At 45.4% G+C, this 26,759-nt stretch overlaps 1 protein-coding gene across 1 annotated transcript in view; it reads left to right on the forward strand.

Annotated features, from left to right (window-relative positions):
• Positions 1 to 26,759, forward strand: part of LOC120043328 (zinc finger protein 2-like) — a 401,596-nt gene that overhangs the window by 134,545 nt on the left and 240,292 nt on the right. The window lies entirely within an intron of this gene.

Raw genomic sequence — 26,759 nt, forward strand, 5'->3', positions numbered from 1 at the left:
GTCCCGTTGGTAGGATATTCGGGATCGTACCTCGTCTAGTTTATTGTCCAATGATTGCACGTTGGCGAGTAGTATTGACCTTAACGGCAGCTTTCCCACTCGCCTTTTCCGGGTCCTGACCAGGCATCCGGCTCTTTGTCCTCTGTACCTGAGTCACCTCCTCTTGCAAATAACGGAGATGATGGCCCTGTCGGGTGTTTGGAGAATGTCTTGTGCGTCTTGCTTGTTGAAGAAAAAATCTTTGTCTAATCCGAGGTGAGTGATCGCTGTTCTGATATCCAGGAGCTCTTTTTTGCCTTAAGATACGGTGGCAGAAACATTATGTACAAAATAAGTTACAAATAACGCGAACACATAATAGCACAGTTGGTTGGGCACCCGTAAAACTACTGCCATTTTCTTCCGGCGCCATTTTAGATCAGTGGATCTTGCATGGCCACAGCGACAATACACGGGACAAGACCTGTAATAACAAATGCACAATAACACATAGCACGAAAGCCGATACAACAGAGCACAGGTACTCACAAGAACATGGGACAATAATCTACGAGGACAATGGGGAACAAAGGGCACATATATACACATACTAATTAGGGGAAATGGGAACCAGGTGTGCGTAATGAGACAAAACAGTCCGGAGTTGGTGGTGATGAATCCAGTTCAGTGACGCCTAGAAGGCCGGTGACGTAGACCTCCAGAGCTGGTGAACGGAATGAGCAGCAGTACCCGGGGGAATTCGTGACAGGGTGAAGGCTTCTCTGACGAACCTTGCTGGTGTTGCTCATCACAAATTGAAACCAGGAGATTTCATTGTGGTCAAGGACCTTCAAATAAAAATTAGGAAAGACCCCAGGTGGAAGGGAAAATACCAGGTGCTCCTGGCTACGTCCTCTGCTGTCAAGGTAGCAGAACGAGATACGTGGATACACACGTCCCACTGCAGGAAGGTGCCAGAACCAGGAAATCAGAATGGCGAGGAGGATCGGGGAATGCGAAAGGACCTGTTTCTGGATTGGTCTCACCACGATAGTGGGGACCGTTGTCTGCCTCCTGCTGGCCAGTAATCACCTAATAGGATCCAGGGACCGTCCCCAGCCAATGGGACGACCGCAGGCCCGGAGTAGAGGCCCAGAAGATACTGGTGAGGTTGCGAGAGGAAAACGAGACTTCAAAGACACTATGAACTAATTCCTTTCCACAGCACAGATGGTGGCGAATGGCATCTTCCCGAACACTTCCTGTTGGGTCTGTGGGCTAAGCCCACAGGGGGTAGGTGAAGGGCTTCCTTTATTGGGTGTCCCAGCTGGTGTAAATTAGACTTTTCCCATTCTCCCAGCACTGTGGTTTTACAATTCCCCAACTCGACGACTGGACCTTATGACATGTTTTGCTTTTTATAACCAAACTTGGAAAGGTAGTTATAGAAGACCTTGTGAAAATAAAATCTGCCCCCCCTATCCCAATAAAAAGCTCATTGACTGCAGCCTGGTGTATACAGGGTAATGGGTCTGTCTACCTAGGTGAAAATGTGTGCAATTGTACAATGGACTCTGATGGAGACTTAAATTGCTCACTGATAGTTCATGATTTGCAGATGGGCAGAGACTTACATGTAAGTGTTGTCCTCCCAGTGCATAATGTAACCTTGGAAACAAGGAAATCAGCCTCTAATGGGACCTATTGGTTATGTGGGAACAGCGCATCCGGCTGCGACACAGCCCGGGATTGAACTCGGGTCTGTAGTGGTGCCTTAGACAGCAGCGCCACTCGGGAGGCCCTGTGCTAATGCTTGCTGGTAAACCTAGCTTTAGATGGCTGGTTGTAACGTTGTAGCTTGCTGTTTAGTAGCCATATAAACTCAGCAAAAAAAGAAACGTCCCTTTTTCAGGACCTGTCTTTCAAAGATAATTCGTAAAAATCAAAAAAACTTCACAGATCTTCATTGTAAAGGGTTTAAACACTGTTTCCCATGCTTGTTCAATGAACCATAAACAAGCACCTGTGGAACGGTTGTTAAGACACTAACAGCTTACAGACGGTGGGTAATTAAGGTCACAGTTATGAAAACTTAGGACACTAAAGTGGCCTTTCTGCTGACTCTGAAAAACACCAAAAGAAAGATGCCCAGGGTCCCTGCTCATCTGCGTGAACGTGCCATAAGCATGCTGCAAGGAGGCATTAGGACTGCAGATGTGGCCAGGGCAATACATTGCAATGTCCGTACTGTGAGACACTTAAGACAGCGCTACAGGGAGACAGGATGGACAGCTGATCGTCCTCGCAGTGGCAGACCACGTGTAACAACACCTGCACAGGATCGGTACATCTGAACATCACACCTGCGGGACAGGTACAGGATGGCAACAACAACTGCCCGAGTTACACCAGGAATGCACAATCCTTCCATCAGTGCTCAGACTGTCCGCAATAGGCTGAGAGAGGCTGGACTGAGGGCTTGTAGGTCTGTTGTAAGGCAGGTCCTCACCAGACATCACCGGCAACAACGTCGCCTATGAACACAAACCCACCGTCGCTGGACCAAACAGGACTGGCAGAAAGTGTTCTTCACTGACGAGTCGCAGTTTTGTCTCACCAGGGGTGATGGTTGGACTCGCATTTAATGTCGAAGGAATGAGCGTTACACCGAGGCCTGTACTCTGGAGCGGGATCGATTTGGTGGTGGAGGGTCCGTCATGGTTTGGGGCGGTGAGTTACAACATCATCGGACTGAGATTGTTGTCATTGCAGGCAATCTCAATGCTGTACGTTACAGGGAAGACATCCTCCTCCCTCATCCTGACATGATCCTCCAGCATGACAATACCACCAGCCATACTGCTCGTTATGTGCGTGATTTCCTGCAAGACAGGAATGTCAGTGTTCTGCCATGGCCAGCAAAGATCCCGGATCTCAATCCCATTGAGCACGTCTGGGACCTGTTGGATCAGAGGGTGAGGGCTAGGGCCATTCCCCCCAGAAATGTCTGGGAACTTGCAGGTGCCTTGGTGGAAGAGCAGCAAGAACTGGCGAATCTGGTGCAGTCCATGAGGAGGAGATGCACTGCAGTACTTAATGCAGCTGGTGGCCACACCAGATACTGAGTGTTACTTTTGATTTTGACCCCCCCTGTGTTCAGGGACACATTATTCAATTTATGTTAGTCACATGTCTGTGGAACCTGTTCAGTTTATGTCTCAGTTGTTGAATATTGTTATGTTCATACAAATATTTACACATGTTAAGTGTGCTGAAAATAAACGCAGTTGACAGTGAGAGGACGTTTCTTTTTTTGCTGAGTTTATATTCGGAGAGCCTGTTTCTGTCCTGCCCTTGACTTTGGTGCAGGGCATGAGATGTCCATAGCCTCTTCGTCGCAAGACTCCCTGATCTTCTCAAAAACATATATTTGTCTAGCTGTGTCCAGTCCAGGTGGGGCTTGTACAGGCAGACCATCTATGGGAGGAAGGATGTCAGCGATGCACAGCAGCTAAAATCTGGTCCTGACTGAGTCCTAACGCTCCTTGGCGACAACAGCACCCGGCTCCACAGCAACGAAGCTGTAAAACAGGAAATAACAACAAAATCAGAAGACATTACAACACTGCACAACATCAATTCACCTCCCAAGTTTAGATAAGAAGAATAACCTCATACAAAGCGTTGAAAATTATTTTCACCTGAAGTGCTGGTACTGCTTGAACTGTGGCAGCGGCCTGAAGTACGGAGTCAGGTGTTATTGCCAGCCATAGCTTTCCACCAGCACCGTACCATCCTCCAGTCCAACCAGCTGTGGGACGTTGACCCGTCACAGTGCCGTCCTTCACAACACCAGCAGTCTCAGACAAAGTGTTCACTCTGGTGTTTCTGAAGCACTGCTTGATAAGGCCGAAGCACCAGTCGGGGGAAAACTTGGTGTGGCCTGTGATCAGGAAGTGAAGGTCCAGACTGTGGTGGAGCTTGTGCATGGTCCGCCAGGCACAATACCAGAGTGCAAACTTGTTCTTGTTTTGGCCACTGCAGTTTTCACAATTCAGGTCCACATGTGTTTCCCCAACTCCGTAGTGGGTGAAAAAATGGGGCATGTAGTTGATGACTGCACTGCTGCCTTTGCTTGCTTGGGCCAGCTCTCTTTTTTAATGGGAGGCATTAGACCATTGTCCTTGTATGATTGGTGGAGGAGAGTCAGGCGTGTTCTACTGATGCTGAAAGACAACTTCCAGATACAAATATTTGAGCATTATTATACAATAGATGCGAAATGGCCTTCTGAGAACATCACTACACACAGTTCATACACGTAATGTTAGCTCGCTAGCCAGCCATCTAACGTCAGCTGGCTAGCTAACAGCAAGCTTTAACTAGCCATACAAACCGATTTGTCATAGCTACCTAAAGTTAACCAAATAGGTTCAATGTTAGCTAGCTAACATTAGGCTATAACTAGCAATGCGAAATGGCATTCTGAGAAAACATCACTAACGTTACACACACATCATACAAGTAAATTAATGTTAGCTAGCAAGCCAGCCATCTAACGTTAGCTAGCTAACAGCAAGCTTTAACTTGGGGTCTTTTGTTTAGACATGTAGCGTTAATGTTAGCTAGCTAAAAAATTTACTATAATCCCAATCCATAGAGTAACGTTACTAGCAACACAAACAGATTGTCATAGCTAAATTAACCGAATAAATTAGGTTCAATGTTAACGTTCGCTAGCAAGCCAGCGATCGAACTCCAGCTGGCTAGCTAACTGCAAGCCTTAACTTGCAATGAAAACAACTTTCTGACAAAATTAGAAACGTATATCTGAAACTGTACCTAGATTCCACTTTGACAGAGAACCCAGGTAGACGCTACACCATTGGCTGCCAGGAAGCACGAGGGGCTTACTCTGAGTCATTGTCACACTAGGATTATGAGGACGCAGTAAAGTCTATACCTAGTTAGATTGCTCCTTTCCCCCAATTTAGCTATTCCCTTTATAATTAGACTTTAGCATGTTCCAAATTCTCATTTACACCAGCCAAGAGTTTGTCTCGTCAAAACTTTAACACAATTTATTTATAGTCCCGGCCTCAGGCAGCCTCTTCACAAAATGTATTTATTGTCCCGGCCTCAGGCGGCCTCTTCACACAATTGATTTATAGTCACGGCCTCAGGCAGCCCTTTCACACAATTGATTTATAGTCACGGCCTCAGGCAGCCCCTTCACACAATTGATTTACAGTCACGGCCTCAGGCAGCCCCTTCACACAATTGATTTATTATCCCGGCCTCAGGCGGCCTCTTCACACTATTTATTTACAGTCACGGCCTCAGGCAGCCTCTTCACACAATTGATTTACAGTCACGGCCTCAGGCAGCCTCTTCACACAATTGATTTATAGTCCCGGCCTCCGACTGCCTTTAATGACCTAAAGATCTTTCTGAACCGTTCCTCTGTAGTAACTTCCTCTGTTTAAGTACAATTACATTTCTTATCACCTATTGTGATAAAAGCACTGAAATGTTTTGCCACGAGGGAGTGGTTATTGATACATAAAAATAAATAAAAATACTTTCCTGAAAATCTCCTTCCGTCTTTCAGAGTATTTCTCATCCATTTTGTCTTAACGCTGCTCATTCATGATATTGTCAGAATTTTTTTGAGTAATGATATACAGTTGACTCCTGATAAGTGCACTTTGTATAACTACAAACTATGTTTTAAGTGAACTCTAGTCCCAATTCAACAACATTCTTTATAATTTCTCTTGATAACTGCATTCTCTGGTTTTAGTGCAAGCTGTCACATCCGTCCCAAGCGGTTACAGTTGTCAGAAATCACCATTGTTACAATGTTTTGTCTTTTAATTTAGTTTATACAAGAAATTGTTATTGTAGATCACCATGTGGTTTATTAGAACTGTTTCCCTCATTGTACACTGAACAAAAATATAAACGCAACATATAAAGTGTTGGTCCTGTGATTCATGAGCTGAAATAAAAGATCCCAGAAATGTTCCATATGCACAAAAAGCTTATTTCTCTCAAATGTTGTGCACAAATGTGTTTACATCCCTGTTAGTGAGCATTTCTGCTTTGCCAAAATAACAGGTGTGTCATATCAAGAAGCTGACTAAACAGCATGATTACTACACAGGTGCACCTTGTGCGGAGGACAATAAAAGGCCACTCTAAAATGCGCAGTTTTGTTACACAATGCCACAGATGTCTCAAGTTGAGGGAACGTGCAATTGGCATGCTGACTGCAGGAACGTCCACCAGAACTGTTGCCAGAGAATTGAATGTTAATTTCTCTACCATAAGCAGTCTCCAACGTCGTTTTAGAGAGTTTGGCAGTACGTCCAACCGGCCTCACAACCGCAGACCACCTGTATGGCGTTGTGTGGGCAAGTGGTTTGCTGATGTCAACGTTGTGAACCGACTGCGCCATGGTGGCGGTGTGGTTATGGTATGGGTAGGCATAAGCTACGGACAACAAACACAATTGCATTTTATCGATGGCAATTTGAATGGACGGGGGTACCGTGACGAGATCCTGATGCCCATTGTCATGCCTTTAATCCACCGCCATCACCTCATGTTTCAGCATGATAAAGCACAGCCCCATGTCGCAAGGATCTGTACCCAATTACTGGAAACTGAAAATGTCCCAGTTCTTCCATGGCCTGTATACTCACCAGACATGTCACCCATTAAGCATGTTTGGGATGCTCTGGATCGACGTGTACGACAGCGTGTTACAGTTCCCAGAAATATCCAGCGACTTCGCACAGCCATGGAAGAGGAGTGGGACAACATTCCACAGGCCACAATCAACAGCCTGATCAACTCTATGCAAAGGAGATGTGTCACTCTGCATGAGGTACATGGTGGTCACACCAGATACTGACTGGTATTCTGATCCACGCCCCAACCTTTTTTTTAAAGGTACACTACATGGGATCTTTTGTTTCAGCTCAAGAAACATGGGACCAACACTTTACATGTTGCATTTTTATTTACTGTTTGTCCAATTATAATTATTGTATTCATTAAGTTATATAACAACATTCTAACCTTGTTGACAATTATCTATTGCAAATATGGTATCATTTCACTATTTCCATCCGTTTGGATCAGTTTCAATGGGGGACTTTTATTTTGAATGCAACCCGGAAATTCCACTATTGTGGTTCATCCTTATTGTGGCTAGCTTCAGGATTGGATGTAAATGTTTTGATTTCAAACACCTTTTTTTTGTGGAGTAAACAAAGACTTACTGACTGACCTAAATAGGCTACCCAACTCTGTCGTCTAAAATATGTCTAAACTACAGTTGTTGCGTGTGTTTTTAAATGATCGTTTAACGACGGCTGCTGTGGATATTTTCGGGGCAGTTGAGAAAACGGTAGTGGAGTACAAGGAGGAGAATGATCGGCTACGGAGACTTCTGCGGAGGACACCGGTGATACCTCTATGTAGAATAGGTTCGTATTTAGATATACTGGTAGCTAGCTATAGTTCTACTGAATTAATAAACTGGTTAGACAAAATCACAATTTGAACCATTTTTAAAACATTGTATTTAAATGTTTTACTTTTGATTTATTTACCTACCTATCTGGATGGCTAGCTAGCTACTGTAACTAGTAATTGTTCTCTCCATGTTGCTCTATTGGTCTATACATCAATTACGCTTTTAGCTGCGAATGTGTAGCCTACAAGATGTAATAAACCATTGAAACAATTAACAATTGTTATGTATGATTCAATAGTTGTCTGCATATTTGATTACTTATCTAAAGATAGAGATATAGCCAGGCCCAGACCGGTCTGATTGATTCAATTGATGGGAATAACCAGGAAGGAAAGGCTGTCTCGCTCTGTACTCTTGTTAGCAAAACGGCTCATATTGCAATTTTGGAAACTATCTACCTTTTGAAATGTGATTATGGGATTTAGGGAATGTAATACACATGGAAAAGATTCTATACAATACCTCCAATAGAAGTCCATTGTTTTACAAAATATGGCAGCCGATACTGGATATATGGTCTAGTCCCCCTTCATAACTGGGTTGATGATCTGCTGCTACTCTGTGCTGTACTCCACTCTATATTTATTTTTTGTTTAACTACATTGCATTGAATTGAATTTATTTTGGGGGTAACTGACATGTACAATGTGGACCCATAGTATCTCACTTTTAAAAGTATTAATTAAAACGCTTGTTTCCCGAAGTGGTCCTCAATGGTAAAAACAATAACACACACAATGATTAAAAGGCAAGACAAAATTACAAACAACCATAAATACATTCATTTATATTGACATCCTAAAAAGGGGCACTATTCACTACACCTTCTCCCTAAACCTTAAAAATCAACCATATTAATTTCACATTAAAACAATCTATTAATTGCACATACCTATCATACCTATATAGAAAATGGCGCAGATAGACAGGGCAGCTGTGCATCTAGCCCCTAGGCAACTTTGCAGTAATTCGTTTTTTTAATGTGTTATACAGGCATTGTGGGTCTCTCTCTCTCTCTCTCTCGCGCGCGCTACACCTGCAATAACATTAATGTGACCAATCAAATGTGATTTGATTCAAATAAATACACCTGACCAGCAGTAGGGGTCACAAGGTCGCAGTTGAGTGTTTTCTCTTAGACAACCTTGTCAAAATGAAAACCTTTGTCTACTTTTTAAAGATATTTCTACTTAGTCTTTGTTTGATATCCAAGGGGAGGCTGTTCCATAGACAAATGCCTGTATAGGAAAACGTGCTCCTCACAGTACTGATTACTCTTGGGGATTTTACAAGACATAACACTAGCTCTGGTATTGTGACTGTGTTGGTTTTATAGACCATATCAATGTGTTTTTTCATGTAACCTGGTGCACGATCATTTAAGATGTCAAACATATGATTAAGTTTAAGTTGGTCCACTCTGGACTTCAAAGGCAACAAGCCCACTTCCCAGAACTCCTGTACCTGTATATGGGCCTAGGGAGGACATTCATTATATACCTGATAACATTATGTGGTCCTGGGGGGGGGAGACATTCATCATATACCTGATAACATTATGTGGTCCTGGGGGAGGACATTCATCATATACCTGATAACATTATGTGGTCCTGGGGGGGGGGGGGGGACATTCATCATATACCTGATAACATTATGTGGTCCTGGGGGAGGACATTCATCATATACCTGATAACATTATGGACATTCAGCATATACCTGATAACATTGTGGGTCCTAGGGGGGGAGGACATTCATCATATACCTGATAACATTAGGGGGGGGGGGGGGGGGGGGGGACATTCATCATATACCTGATAACATTAGGGGGGGGGACATTCATCATATACCTGATAACATTATGTGGTCCTGGGGGAGGACATTCATCATATACCTGATAACATTATGGACATTCAGCATATACCTGATAACATTGTGGGTCCTAGGGGGGGAGGACATTCATCATATACCTGATAACATTAGGGGGGGGGGGGGGGGGGGGGACATTCATCATATACCTGATAACATTAGGGGGGGGGACATTCATCATATACCTGATAACATTATGTGGTCCTAGGGGGGGGGGGGTGGAGGACATTCATCATATACCTGATAACATTATGTGGTCCTGGGGGGGGGGGGGGGGCATTCATCATATACCTGATAACATTATGTGGTCCTGGGGGAGGACATTCATCATATACCTGATAACATTATGGACATTCAGCATATACCTGATAACATTGTGGGTCCTAGGGGGGGAGGACATTCATCATATACCTGATAACATTAGGGGGGGGGGGGGGGGGGACATTCATCATATACCTGATAACATTAGGGGGGGGGACATTCATCATATACCTGATAACATTATGTGGTCCTAGGGGGGGGGGGGGGTGGAGGACATTCATCATATACCTGATAACATTATGTGGTCCTGGGGGGGGGGGGGGGCATTCATCATATACCTGATAACATTATGTGGTCCTGGGGGAGGACATTCATCATATACCTGATAACATTATGGACATTCAGCATATACCTGATAACATTGTGGGTCCTAGGGGGGGAGGACATTCATCATCTACCTGATAACATTATGTGGGTCCTAGGGGGGGGGGGGGGACATTCATCATATACCTGATAACATTAGGGGGGGGGGGGGGGGGGGGACATTCATCATATACCTGATAACATTAGGGGGGGGGGGGGGGGACATTCATCATATACCTGATAACATTATGTGGTCCTAGGGAGGGGGGGGGAGGACATTCATCATATACCTGATAACATTATGTGGGTCTTGGGGGGGGGGGGGGGACATTCAGCATATACCTGATAACATTATGTGGTCCTGGGGGGGGGGACATTCATCATATACCTGATAACATTATGTGGTCCTGGGGGAGGACATTCATCATATACCTGATAACATTATGTGGTCCTGGGGGGGGGGGCATTCAGCATATACCTGATAACATTGTGGGTCCTAGGGGGGAGGACATTCATCATATACCTGATAACATTATGTGGGTCCTGGGGGGGGGGGGACATTCATCATATACCTGATAACATTATGTGGTCCTGGGGGAGGACATTCATCATATACCTGATAACATTAGGGGGGGGGGGGGGGGGGGGGGACATTCATCATATACCTGATAACATTATGTGGTCCTAGGGGGGGGGGGGGGGACGACGACATTCAGCATATACCTGATAACATTATGTGGTCCTGGGGGGGGGGACATTCATCATATACTTGATAACATTATGTGGTCCTGGGGGGGGGGGGGGGACGACATTCATCATATACCTGATAACATTATGTGGTCCTGGGGGAGGACATTCATCATATACCTGATAACATTATGGACATTCAGCATATACCTGATAACATTGTGGGTCCTAGGGGGGGAGGACATTCATCATCTACCTGATAACATTATGTGGGTCCTAGGGGGGGAGGACATTCATCATCTACCTGATAACATTATGTGGGTCCTAGGGGGGGAGGACATTCATCATATACCTGATAACATTAGGGGGGGGGGGGGGACATTCATCATATACCTGATAACATTATGTGGTCCTGGGGGGGGGGGACATTCATCATATACCTGATAACATTATGTGGTCCTGGGGGAGGACATTCATCATATACCTGATAACATTATGTGGTCCTGGGGGGGGGGGGGGGGGGGGGCATTCAGCATATACCTGATAACATTGTGGGTCCTAGGGGGGAGGACATTCATCATATACCTGATAACATTATGTGGGTCCTGGGGGGGGGGGGGACATTCATCATATACCTGATAACATTATGTGGTCCTGGGGGAGGACATTCATCATATACCTGATAACATTATGGACATTCAGCATATACCTGATAACATTGTGGGTCCTAGGGGGGGAGGACATTCATCATCTACCTGATAACATTATGTGGGTCCTGGGGGGGGGGGACATTCATCATATACCTGATAACATTATGTGGTCCTGGGGGAGGACATTCATCATATACCTGATAACATTATGGACATTCAGCATCTACCTGATAACATTATGTGGGTCCTAGGGGGGGGGGGGGGACATTCATCATATACCTGATAACATTAGGGGGGGGGGGGGGGACATTCATCATATACCTGATAACATTAGGGGGGGGGGGGGGTGGGGACATTCATCATATACCTGATAACATTATGTGGTCCTAGGGGGGGGGGGGGGGGAGGACATTCATCATATACTTGATAACATTATGTGGGTCCTAGGGGGGGGGGGGGGGGGGAGGACATTCATCATATACCTGATAACATTATGTGGGTCCTAGGGGGGGGGGGGGGGGGGAGGACATTCATCATATACCTGATAACATTATGTGGGTCTTAGGGGGGGGGGACATTCAGCATATACCTGATAACATTAGGGGGGGGGGGGGGGGTGGGGACATTCATCATATACCTGATAACATTATGTGGTCCTAGGGGGGGGGGGGGGACGACGACATTCAGCATATACCTGATAACATTATGTGGGTCTTAGGGGGGGGGGACATTCATCATATACTTGATAACATTATGTGGTCCTGGGGGGGGGGGGGGGGACGACATTCATCATATACCTGATAACATTATGTGGTCCTGGGGGAGGACATTCATCATATACCTGATAACATTATGGACATTCAGCATATACCTGATAACATTGTGGGTCCTAGGGGGGGAGGACATTCATCATCTACCTGATAACATTATGTGGGTCCTAGGGGGGGAGGACATTCATCATCTACCTGATAACATTATGTGGGTCCTAGGGGGGGAGGACATTCATCATATACCTGATAACATTAGGGGGGGGGGGGGGACATTCATCATATACCTGATAACATTATGTGGTCCTGGGGGGGGGGGACATTCATCATATACCTGATAACATTATGTGGTCCTGGGGGAGGACATTCATCATATACCTGATAACATTATGTGGTCCTGGGGGGGGGGGGGGGGGGGGCATTCAGCATATACCTGATAACATTGTGGGTCCTAGGGGGGAGGACATTCATCATATACCTGATAACATTATGTGGGTCCTGGGGGGGGGGGGACATTCATCATATACCTGATAACATTATGTGGTCCTGGGGGAGGACATTCATCATATACCTGATAACATTATGGACATTCAGCATATACCTGATAACATTGTGGGTCCTAGGGGGGGAGGACATTCATCATCTACCTGATAACATTATGTGGGTCCTGGGGGGGGGGGGACATTCATCATATACCTGATAACATTATGTGGTCCTGGGGGAGGACATTCATCATATACCTGATAACATTATGGACATTCAGCATCTACCTGATAACATTGTGGGTCCTAGGGGGGGAGGACATTCATCATCTACCTGATAACATTATGTGGGTCCTAGGGGGGGGGGGGGGACATTCATCATATACCTGATAACATTAGGGGGGGGGGGGGGGACATTCATCATATACCTGATAACATTAGGGGGGGGGGGGGGTGGGGACATTCATCATATACCTGATAACATTATGTGGTCCTAGGGGGGGGGGGGGGGGGGGGAGGACATTCATCATATACTTGATAACATTATGTGGGTCCTAGGGGGGGGGGGGGGGGGGGGAGGACATTCATCATATACCTGATAACATTATGTGGGTCCTAGGGGGGGGGGGGGGGGGGAGGACATTCATCATATACCTGATAACATTATGTGGGTCTTAGGGGGGGGGGACATTCAGCATATACCTGATAACATTAGGGGGGGGGGGGGGTGGGGACATTCATCATATACCTGATAACATTATGTGGTCCTAGGGGGGGGGGGGGGGGGGAGGACATTCATCATATACCTGATAACATTATGTGGGTCTTAGGGGGGGGGGACATTCAGCATATACCTGATAACATTAGGGGGGGGGGGGGGTGGGGACATTCATCATATACCTGATAACATTATGTGGTCCTAGGGGGGGGGGGGGGGGGGGAGGACATTCATCATATACCTGATAACATTATGTGGGTCTTAGGGGGGGGGGGGGGGACATTCAGGGCGGGGGGGGGGGGGGGGGGCATTCAACATATACCTGATAACATTATGTGGTCCTGGGGGGGGGGGGACATTCAACATATACCTGATAACATTATGTGGTCCTAGGGGGGGGGGGGCATTCAGCATATACCTGATAACATTTGTGGTCCTGGGGGGGGGGGGGGACATTCAACATATACAGTGGGGCAAAAAAATATTTAGTCAGCCACCAATTGTGCAAGTTCTCCCACTTAAAAAGATGAGAGAGGCCTGTAATTTTCATCATAGGTACACTTCAACTATGACAGACAAAATGAGGGAATTTATTTGCAAATTATGGTGGAAAATAATTATTTGGTCACCTACAAACAAGCAAGATTTCTGGCTCTCACAGACCTGTAACTTCTTCTTTAAGAGGCTCCTCTCTCCTCCACTCGTTACCTGTATTAATGGCACCTGTTTGAACTTGTTATCAGTATAAAAAACACCTGTCCACAACCTCAAACAGTCACACTCCAAACTCCACTATGGCCAAGACCAAAGAGCTGTCAAAGGACACCAGAAACAAAATTGTAGACCTGCACCAGGCTGGGAAGACTGAATCTGCAATAGGTAAGCAGCTTGGTTTGAAGAAATCAACTGTGGGAGGAATTATTAGGAAATGGAAGACATACAAGACCACTGATAATCTCCCTCGATCTGGGGCTCCACGCAAGATCTCACCCCGTGGGGTCAAAATGATCACAAGAACGGTGAGCAAAAATCCCAGAACCACACGGGGGGACCTAGTGAATGACCTGCAGAGAGCTGGGACCAAAGTAACAAAGCCTACCATCAGTAACACACTACGCCGCCAGGGACTCAAATCCTGCAGTGCCAGACGTGTCCCCCTGCTTAAGCCAGTACATGTCCAGGCCCGTCTGAAGTTTGCTAGAGAGCATTTGGATGATCCAGAAGAAGATTGGGAGAATGTCATATGGTCAGATGAAACCAAAATAGAACCTTTTGGTAAAAACTCAACTCGTCGTGTTTGGAGGACAAAGAATGCTGAGTTGCATCCAAAGAACACCATACCTACTGTGAAGCATGGGGGTGGAAACATCATGCTTTGGGGCTGTTTTTCTGCAAAGGGACCAGGACGACTGATCCGTGTAAAGGAAAGAATGAATGGGGCCATGTATCGTGAGATTTTGAGTGAAAACCTCCTTCCATCAGCAAGGGCATTGAAGATGAAACGTGGCTGGGTCTTTCAGCATGACAATGATCCCAAACACACCGTCCGGGCAACGAAGGAGTGGCTTCGTAAGAACCATTTCAAGGTCCTGGAGTGGCCTAGCCAGTCTTCAGATCTCAACCCCATAGAAAATCTTTGGAGGGAGTTGAAAGTCCGTGTTGCCCAGCAACAGCCCCAAAACATCACTGCTCTAGAGGATATCTGCATGTAGGAATGGGCCAAAATACCAGCAACAGTGTGTGAAAACCTTGTGAAGACTTACAGAAAACGTTTGACCTCTGTCATTGCCAACAAAGGGTATATAACAAAGTATTGAGATAAACTTTTGTTATTGACCAAATACTTATTTTCCACCATAATTTGCAAATAAATTCATTAAAAATCCTACAATGTGATTTTCTGGATTTTTTTCCCTCATTTTGTGTCATAGTTGAAGTGTACCTATGATGAAAATTACAGGCCTCTCTCATCTTTTTAAGTGGGAGAACTTGCACAATTGGTGGCTGACTAAATACTTTTTTGCCCCACTGTACCTGATAACATTATGTGGTCCTGGGGGGGGGGGGGGGGGGGATTTAACATGTACCTGATAACAGGGGGGGGGGACATTCAGCATATACAGTGGGGCAAAAAAGTATTTAGTCAGCCACCAATTGTGCAAGTTCTCCCACTTAAAAAGATGAGAGAGGCCTGTAATTTTCATTATTATGTGGTCCCTAGGGGGGAAGGACATTCAGCATATACCTGATAACATTATGTGGTCCCTAGGGGGGGGGGGGGACATTCAGCATACACCTGATAACATTATGTGGTCCCTAGGGGGGGGAGGACATTCAACATATACCTGATAACATTATGTGGTCCTAGGGGGGGGGGGGACATTCAGCATATACCTGATAACATTATGTGGTCCTAGGGGGGGGGGGGGCATTCAGCATATACCTGGTAACATTATGTGGTCCTAGGGGGGGGGGGGGGACATTCAGCATATACCTGATAACATTATGTGGGTCTTAGGGGGGGGACGTTCAGCATATACCTGATAACATTATATGGGTCCTGGGGGGGGGGGGGGGGACGGGACATTCAGTATATACCTGATAACATTGTGGTCCTGGGGGGGAGGACATTCAACTTATACCTGATAACATTATGAGGTCCTAGGGGGGGGGGGGGGGGGGGGGACATTCAGCATATACCTGATAACATTATGTGGTCCTAGGGGGGGGGGGGCATTCAGCATATACCTGGTAACATTATGTGGTCCTAGGGGGGGGACGGACATTCAGCATATACCTGATAACATTATGTGGGTCTTAGGGGGGGGGGGACGTTCAGCATATACCTGATAACATTATATGGGTCCTGGGGGGGGGGGGGGAGAAACATTCATCATATACCTGGTAACATTATGTGGGTCTTAGGGGGGGGGGACGTTCAGCATATACCTGATAACATTATATGGGTCCTGGGGGGGGGGGGGGGGGAAACATTCATCATATACCTGGTAACATTATGTGGTCCTGGGGGGGGACATTCAGCATATACCTGATAACATTATGTGGTCCTGGGGGGGGGGGACATTCAGCATATACCTGATAACATTATGTGGTCCTGGGGGAGGGGGGACATTCAGCATATACCTGATAACATTATGTGGTCCTAGGGGGGGGGGGGGGGGGGGACGACGACATTCAGCATATACCTGATATCATTACGAGGTCCTAGATGTACCTGATAACATTATGTGGTCCTAGGGGGGGGGGGGGACATTCAGCATATACCTGATAACATTATGTGGGTCTTAGGGGGGGGGGGACGTTCAGCATATACCTGATAACATTATATGGGTCCTGGGGGGGGGGGGGGGACATTCATCGTATACCTGGTAACATTATGTGGTCCTGGGGGGGGGGGGGGGGGGACATTCAGCATATACCTGATAACATTATGTGGTCCTGGGGGAGGGGGGACATTCAGCATATACCTGATAACATTATGTGGTCCTAGGGGGGGGGGGGGGCATTCAGCATATACCTGGTAACATTATGTGGTCCTAGGGGGGGGGGGGGACATTCAGCATATACCTGATATCATTACGAGGTCCTAGATGTACCTGATAACATTATGTGGTCCTAGGGGGGGGGACGGACATTCAGCATATACCTGATAACATTATGTGGGTCTTAGGGGGGGGGGGACGTTCAGCATATACCTGATAACATTATATGGGTCCTGGGGGGGGGACATTCAGCATATACCTGATAACATTATGTGGTCCCTAGGGGGGGGGAGGACATTCATCATATACCTGATAACATTATGTGGGTCCTAGGGGGGGGAGGGACATTCAGTATATACCTGATAACATTATGTGGTCCTAAAGGGGGTAGGGGGGGACATTCAGTATATACCTGATAACATTATGTGGTCCCTAGGGAGGCATCCCCCCCCCCCCCCCCCCCCCCCCCCCCCCTAGGACCCACATAATGTTATCAGGTATATGCTTACGAGCCTGCTGCTGCCTACCACCGCTCAGTCAGACTGCTCTATCAAATATCAAATCATAGACTTAATTATAATATAATACACACACAGAAATACGAGCCTTAGGTCATTAATATGGTCAAATCCGGAAACTATAATTTCGATAACAAAACGTTTATTCTTTCAGTGAAATACAGAACCGTTCCGTATTTTATCGAACGGGTGGCATCCCTAAGTCTGAAAATTGCTGTTACATTTTACAACCTTCAATGTTATGTCATAATTATGTAAAATTCTGGCAAATTAATTACGGTCTTTGTTAGGAAGAAATGGTCTTCACACAGTTCACAACGAGCCAGGCGGCCCAAACTGCTGCATATACCCCGACTCTGCTTGCACAGAACGCAAGAGAAGTGACACAATTTCCCTAGTTAATATTGCCTGCTAACATTAATTTATTTTAAATATGCAGATTTAAAAAAACATATAATTGGCGTCCAAAAATTACGATTATCGATTGTTATGAAAACTTGATATCGGCCCTAATTAATTGGCCATGCCGATTAATCGGTCGATCTCTAATATGGACCACCTAGTACTACTAGTAAAAATTTTATTTTTTTCTGAATATGTGATGTTTTGTTCCTCTACATTTGTGATTCCATTCAACACTACAGTGAATGTCAATGTTTGTATATCTGTTTTTTTCGTATAGGAAAGTTATTAAAAAAAATTGTCTGAGTCAACAAAAGCATTTTGAAATGGCATTGTGCGCTCAGGCATGTCTAAAGAGTGTATTGGTAACCTCTGGTCCTCCTCTCCCTCCCTTCAGACTCCCTGCAGCTCTCTGTCTCTGAAGAGGAGGTTCCCCCTGAGCAGCAGCACTGTGAGCAGGAGTGGAGCCCCAGTCTGGGACAGAAGGACCCAGAGACCACACAGATTAAAGAGGAACAGGAGGAAGTCAGGACCAGTCAGGAGGAAGAGCAGCTTCAAGGGCGCTTTGATACCAAAGACTCCATATCCACTACTTCCTGTGTGAAAAGTGAATGTGATCAGGAGGACCCATGTCAAGAAGCCGTACTAGCTGAATACCCAACTCTCAGTCCACTGAAAACATCTAAACTACAGTTGTTTCGTGTGTTGTTAAATGAATGTTTAACAGCATCTGCTGCTGTGGAGATTTTTGGTGCGGTTGAGGAAACTGTAGCAGAGTACCAGGAAGAGAATGATCTGCTACGGAGACTGCTGCGGATCACACCAGAGATACAACTATGTAGAATAGGTTCGTATGTAGATCTACTGATAGTCAGCAATAGTTCTAGTAAATTAATAAACTGTTTATTGTTTGTGATCACCATTTTAAAAAATGTAAGCATTTTTATTTATTTTTTACTTTTACCTTGAATGGATGATTAATAGCCCCGACATGTCAATGCTTTCCCTTGCTTGGACAACCTAGGGTTTAATGGAAAGAGATTTCCAGGTTAAGGGGGGACTTAGACAGCAGCTTCACATTTTTCCAATTACAAAAACCTATATGTCCCCTGCCTGTCACGAATGTTGAGTAAAATTATATTTGAACTTTCCCGGAAAGTTGGTCTTTATTTTGCACTTTTGACTCCAGTGCTTCATGGGAGTTATTCAACATCCGTTTTGATTAGCTGAGGATGATGATTTGGTCAAGTGTTAAACGTTTTATCTAGAAAACACTTGATCCTTGATTATGATACAATTTTGTAAACCTTTGAACCCTCAATTTAATTATAATCCAAAAATACCTTTACAAATATAAAAGATACACTTCCTGTTTTTAAAACAGATTTACACAGAGTTTCTTTTTTTGTGTTCCTCTCCCGAGTTTCCATTAGCGCAGGAAGTGTTGTAATTCAGGGTAACGTGCAACTCAAAACACCTCTGTGGTAATGTGTTAAAACAATACACAGTGAGTGTATCTTTTTATATTTGTAAAATTATTTTGCGGTGCACAGGAGGGTGGTGGCACCTTAATTGGGGAGGATGGACTCGTGGTAATGGCTGAAGCGGAATTAGTGGAATATCAAATAAATCATGCTTTCCATGTGTTTAATGCCATAGTAATCTCTCCTCCTTCAGTCTTCTTCGTCTGTGGACTTATGGCAGTTGGCAACCAACTTTAAGGTGTGTTACCATCACCAACTGGACTGGAGTGTGGACCTCAGTTCATCTTTCAATCTCCAACGTGGGTATATGCTCTTAAAAACCAATGAGGAAATGGGAGAGGCGGGACTTGGAGTGCATGAAGTGTAAAAATAGAACCAAGTTATATTGTAGCGCCTGGCTACCCAGATGCGCGAGAGCAGTGTGGATGAAATGATTGAGTAACATGTATGTACACATTTATTTTGCACCGCTCGCGCACACAAAGTGGGCAGTGTGGTCATCATGTTAGTCTCCCATAAGAGGACCACCAATTTCCTTTAGTTCGTATTGGTCAAGGTCACACCAGTCAGTATTATGTAAGCCTATCAGCAGTCAATATTCCCGGGATGTTCAGTGTAGGACCCCAGCAAGAGCATACCAAAAACAGTACAGTATGAAGATAGGCAGAAACTGCTTCTCCAATAGAAATCCCCGATCATACTTGTAGGTGACGTTGGCTAGCTAAGCTCATGCGTAGAGCCAATGACGTGTTTCTAACGGTCGTCTCGTGCCGAACTGAGCATGTGCAGGCCGTCAAATCAAAGGCACTCCTTCGATATAAAGTTGTTTTTGACGAAAATGAAAACTTGTCAGTTTGTCACTTTCACGAGGTTGGAGTAATAACATGTTCAACTACTTAAGACGTTGGCTCGAATATAGGTTGTGCCTTTAGATTTCAAGAAAATGTACAACTAAGGAAGAATTGTTCACTTCTCTCATTGACTTTTCAAACGCCTGCTTGGTCTGTTTCGCAAGCGTTCCCAGAAGTCTTGTGATGTTGCGCCTCTGGGTTTAGAAACTCTGTGAGCATACCACAGACAGAAAGAGAAACCCAGACTAGTCGTTGGGCCTGTCTGGGGGTATCGTCGGACGGGGCCACAGTGTCCCCCGACCCACCCCTGTCTCATTCTCCAGTATCTATGCTAAAATAGTCTATGTGCCTAGGGGGCTAGGGTCAGTCTGTTTTATCTGGTGTAATTCTCCTGTCTTATCTGGTATCCTGTGTGAATTTAAGTATGCTCCCTCTAATTCTCTCTCCCTCTCGGAGGACCTGAGCCCTAGGGTCATGCCTCAGGACTACCTGGCCTGATGACTCATGGGATGTCCCAGTCCACCTGGTCGTGCTGCTGCTCCAGTTTCAACTGTTCTGCCTGCGGCTAGGGAACCCTGACCTGTTCACCGGATGTGCTATCTTGTCCCAGACGTGCTGTTTTCAACTCCCTCACTCTCTCTACCGCACCTGCTGTCTCAACCTCTGAATGCTCGGCTATGAAAAGCCAACTGACATTTACTCCTGAGGTACTGACTGACCTGTTGCACCCTCTACAACCACTGATTATTATTTGACCCTGGTGGCCATCTATGAACGTTTGAACATCTTGAAGAACAATCTGGCCTTAAATGGCCATGTATTCTTATAATCTCCACCCGGCACAGCCAGAAGAGGACTGGCCACCCCTCAGAGCCTGGTTCTTCTCTAGGTTTCTTCCTAGGTTCCTGCCTTTCTAGGGAATTTTTCCTAGCCACCGTGCTACTACATCTGCTTGCTGTTTGGGGTTTTAGGCTGGGTTTCTGTATAGCACTTTGTGACATCTGCTGATGTAAAAAAAGGGCTTTAAAAATACATTTGATTGATTGATTGACTTCACAGAGGAGGCGTTCCCTAACGGAAATATGCAAATACATTCTACAACGCGCCAATAGGATCTCGCTAGCTCGTGCTTGGCTCTGCCCCCCTGCTTGCTTGTTCTGACCCTATGCTGCATTTGCCCTCACTAGTGATGGGGAAACGAAGCTTCCTTAAGGTTTTCCAGCCAATTGTGCCGAAAATAGGTAAATTATTCGAGGCTTTGATCAACAGTGTACAGTAGTGGTACCTGCTGGTGTTTTTTGTTTTGAGCAGTCAAATAAAAAAAAATAAAAAAATCGTTAACCCTTTTTCTCCCCAATTTCGTGGTATCCAATTGGTTTTTAGTCTTGTCCCATCGCTGCAACTCCCAAACGGACTTGGGAGAGGCGAAGGTCGAGAGCCGTGTGTTCTCCGAAACAAAACCCAGCCAAGTCGCACTGCTTTTTGACACAATGCCTTGCTTAACCCGGAAGCCAGCCGCACCATTGTGTCGGAGGAAACACCGTGCACCTGGCTACCGTGTTAAGCAGGCATTGCGCCCAGCCCGCAACAGGAGTCGCTAGTGCGCGATGGGACAAGAACATCCCTGCCGGCCAAACCCTCCCCTAACCCGTACGATGCTGGGCCAATTGTGCACCGCCCCATAGATCTCCCGGTCGCAGTCTGCTGCGACAGCCTGGACTTGAACCAGGATCTCTAGTGACACAGGTAGCACTGGACGCAGTGCCTTAGACCACTGTGCCACTCGGGAGGCCTGAGCAGCCAAATTATTATCTATGATGTCACCGTAAGGCGTTCGCTGCGTAGCCTTTTTTTCTTCTACCAAACCAATCAGGTGGTTGCTCGACGAAACGAAGCTTCAGACGTCATTGATCACGTGCTTCTGATAAAGTGATACAAGCATGAGCACACTGCTTCGAAAATACACAGCTTATGCCTCAATCACACCTACAGCGTCATTGCGCAAAATGTTACGCAGCATCATCTGGATATGTATGCAGCAAAAGTTCAACATTCACCTTCTGCTGCCATTTCTGTCAAAGCCATCTACGGCATACTATTTGATGGATATGTTCGATAAATCCAACGTATTCACCACACAGAACACACTGCAACGGCCTCTTCAACACAATGCTGCAAGGCAAACGCAGCGTTTCATTGGAAATGAATGTACTTCTGGTGGACCAAAACGCAATGAAGCTGTCGGTGTGATCGAGGCGTTTGACTCCGGCATCAAACGTAACATCACTAGCTCCCACTGTAAACGACACAGGTGAACTATCTTAGGGTTAAGTTAGTTAGAAATATCTTTGAGCAGAGCAGATATGAGAAATGTGCTTTCTGGAAAAGGGGAGGGATACCTAGTCAGTTGTACAACTAAATGCATTCAATTGAAATGTGTCTTCCCCTTTTTATTTCTTTCCTGACGGCCACTACATTTTCCCTCTCCTGCTATTTGTCCTTCTGATGTCACATACCTTTGCCGTTCTGTTTTTTTAAGCGTGCAGCTTAACTTCAGTTCCAAGAGATCTTTGTCTTGTGGGTTTGGAGCCAAGTAGAATCTGTAAATAATTATATTGTGTTGAGCTCGTTGTGGCCCTGCTACACTACAGCCATCGGGGGTCCCCGCGTTTGCCGTGTAGACAGACATCAGCCATTGAGGGAACGCTTCCTTTGAAATCAATGGGATTATGCTGAGCCGTGGTGCATAAATCAAAGGCCCACACGTCTTCGGTTGAAAGCGGGGAGGGAGGAGATCTCTTATCAAATGGAACAGTAATTTGTGCTGCTTGGTCATGTTGTCAACAAGGTAGCATGATGCATCGTCCAGAAACATACAACATCTCTTTACCATCAAATAAATGTTTGAATTTTCTTAGTATTTTCCATTTTTTGAAGGAAGATAAAGCGTTTTTAATCAAAACCAATCACTTCTGCATGGGAAAACACAGAATCCTACTCATTACTACACGTGTTTAATTACGTCACTTTTGTTTTGAGCCAATTTAGCCATGGAATTTGAACAGGGAACCTGAGCTCAACCCAGGGAGAAAGCCCAGTTCCAAATCGAATGCGATCAACTTTCTGCCGAAGCAAAACACACCTACACGGGCGCACAGACAGGATTAATCAAACCCCTCAATGAAAGCTGATGAAATCTAATGTTGCGTCACGCCACGCCCAATGGCAGCGTCCAAGCTGAAGAATCAATGACGTTCAAGTTTGGAAGGCTGACAGGCACCTTCATTCTATCTTGTGAATTGAAATAATGAGAAATAAAGTTAATTTAGGTTGCATTATAGTCTCCACTAGACACCACTGGCTATTTTACTAAACTTGATGAAGTCAAGAAGATACTAGCTAGTAGAAACTCTAGGTTACGTTGACAATGTTCCCGATGTAAACAAAAGCAGCATGTGTAATTAGAGGATCCTTTAGTACAGGGATCATCAGCTAGATTAAGCCGCGGGCTGATCTTTATCTTGAGCAGATGGGAGCCGGAACATAATTGCAAATAAGAAGCCCAAACAGATATAATATTTGACTTAAAACATAATCATTTCAGACTTTGCTTACATTTGTATATGATCACCTGTCTTTCTGTTATGCGTTGGAAATACTTGGGAACAGATTTGAGTTCAACATTCACCTTGGAGCTGATTTCCTGGTGTTTTTACAGTCTTCAATGTCCAACAAATAATCTACACAAAAAACTTTGGGGGGGGGGGGGCCCAAATAAAACCTCCCGCGGGCCAAATTTGACACCGTGGGCTGCCAGTTCGTGAACCCTGATTTAGTACAGGCACTACCAACAATATAAGAGTACTTGCTAAAAACTGGACCAAAGCTATTGTACTGACACATAACGGATGATTATGGTACAGTAGAGGAAACTAGAATAGCGAAGTTTTTTCCCCTCTGCTCCGTTCTCAAAATAACACGCTCTGTGTCGCTGGTAGAACGCGATGTTGCTGGCATAGCAACGCGCCGCTTATAGTGGATCTAAAGCGTTAGCTAGCTCACACACTCCCGTTAGCGTTAGCATTTGCATTAAGAATGAATGGGCAGTTAGCAAGCTGGTTAGCGATGTTAGCCGTTTCCTTCAACTAAACCCCCCTTAACCTGTACCTTTCTTTCCATTAAACCCCTCTTAACCTGGACATCTCTTCCCATTAAACCCTCCTTAACCTGGACATCTCCTTCCATTAAACCCTCCTTAACCTGGACATCTCTTCCCATTGAACCACCCTTAACCTGGACATCTCTTCCCATTAAACTCCCCTTAACCTGGACATCTCTTCCCATTAAACTCCCCTTAACCTGGACATCTCTTCCCATTGAACCCTCCTTAACCTGGACATCTCCTTCCATTAAACCCTCCTTAACCTGGACATCTCTTCCCATTAAACTCCCCTTAACCTGGACATCTCTTCCCATTAAACCCTCCTTAACCTGGACATCTCTTCCCATTAAACCCTCCTTAACCTGGACATCTCTTCCCATTAAACCCTCCTTAACCTGGACATCTCTTCCCATTAAACTCCCCTTAACTTGGACATCTCCTTCCATTAAACCCTCCTTAACCTGGACATCTCTTCCCATTAAACCCTCCTTAACCTGGACATCTCTTCCCATTAAACCCTCCTTAACCTGGACATCTCTTTCTATTTAACCCTCCTTAACCTGGACATCTCTTCCCATTAAACCCTCCTTAAACTGGACATCTCCTTCTATTAAACCCTCCTTAACCTGGACATCTCTTCCCATTAAACCCTCCTTAACCTGGACATCTCTTCCCATTAAACCCTCCTTAACCTGGACATCTCTTCCCATTAAACCCTCCTTAACCTGGACATCTCTTCCCATTAAACCCTCCTTAACCTGGACATCTCTTTCTATTTAACCCTCCTTAACCTGGACATCTCTTCCCATTAAACCCTCCTTAAACTGGACATCTCCTTCTATTAAACCCTGCTTAACCTGGACATCTCCTTATATTAAACCCTCCTTAACCTGGACATATCTTCCCATTAAACCCTCCTTAACCTGGACATCTCCTTCCATTAAACCCTCCTTAACCTGGACATCTCTTCCCATTAAACCCTCCTTAACCTGGACATCTCTTCCCATTAAACCCTCCTTAACCTGGACATCTCTTCCCATTAAACCCTCCTTAACCTGGACATCTCTTCCCATTAAACCCTCCTTAACCTGGACATCTCTTTCTATTTAACCCTCCTTAACCTGGACATCTCTTCCCATTAAACCCTCCTTAAACTGGACATCTCCTTCTATTAAACCCTGCTTAACCTGGACATCTCCTTATATTAAACCCTCCTTAACCTGGACATATCTTCCCATTAAACCCTCCTTAACCTGGACATCTCCTTCCATTAAACCCTCCTTAACCTGGACATCTCTTCCCATTAAACCCTCCTTAACCTGGACATCTCTTCCCATTAAACCCTCCTTAACCTGGACATCTCTTCCCATTAAACCCTCCTTAACCTGGACATCTCTTCCCATTTAACCCTCCTTAACCTGGACATCTCTTTCTATTTAACCCTCCTTAACCTGGACATCTCTTCCCATTAAACTCCCCTTAACTTGGACATCTCCTTCCATTAAACCCTCCTTAACCTGGACATCTCTTCCCATTGAACCCTCCTTAACCTGGACATCCGCCTCATCCCTGTTCTGATCAGACATGAAATTAAAAGTCATAGAGATCTATAATTCATGATTGATTCCAAATTCTGTTATAAATAACCTCTGCTCCTCCTCTCCGTCCCTTCAGACTCCCTGCAGCTCTCTGTCTCTGAAGAGGAGGTTCCCCCTGAGCAGCAGCACTGTGAGCAGGAGTGGAGCCCCAGTCTGGGTCAGAAGGACCCAGAGACCACACAGATTAAAGAGGAACAGGAGGAAGTCAGGACCAGTCAGGAGGAAGAGCAGCTTCAAGTTCTGGAGGCTGATATCGTAGAGTTCAATTTCACTCCTCCTTGTGTAAAAGGTGAACGTGATCAGGAGGACCCACTTTGGTCCATGACTCTTCCCCAAACCCAGACTGTGGAGAACAGAGAGAGTGAACCTAAACCAGTGGATCTGAAACCTTTTGTCCATGTGACCCACTTAAATGGTCTTGACCTTCCAGATAATGACAGCAATGCCTCCAGCCACAGTACAGCCGTAAGCAGCGACACAGTAGGACTTGACAGCAGCCCACCATTGGATCCCAGTCCACCATTGGAGAAACACTGTTCCAAACCCAGCACCACAGCTAGAAAAACTTACCACTGCTGTGACTGTGGTGCAACATTTGCTCTGAAAGCTGACCTGCAGAGACATATGACTCTCTTCAGTAAGAGACCCAGTGAATGTAGTTCCTGCCAAAAACGCTACAACTCCACCTGTAAACTAAAGGCCCATGTCCGACGCTGTCACAGTGGGAAACCCTGCACCTGCCCTGTTTGTGGAAAGACCTTCAAATACAAAGGCTATCTTTCCAAGCACTTAAGGATTCACACAGGAGAGAAACCATTCAGCTGTGGTGACTGTGGGAAAAGATTCACTCAGAAAGGGAACCTAACCGAACATGTACTGACTCACACAGGAGAGAAATCATTTAGCTGTGGTGACTGTGGGA

This window comes from Salvelinus namaycush, unplaced genomic scaffold (assembly GCF_016432855.1).
Source record: "Salvelinus namaycush isolate Seneca unplaced genomic scaffold, SaNama_1.0 Scaffold9, whole genome shotgun sequence".
NCBI classification, from domain to species: Eukaryota; Metazoa; Chordata; class Actinopteri; order Salmoniformes; family Salmonidae; genus Salvelinus; species Salvelinus namaycush.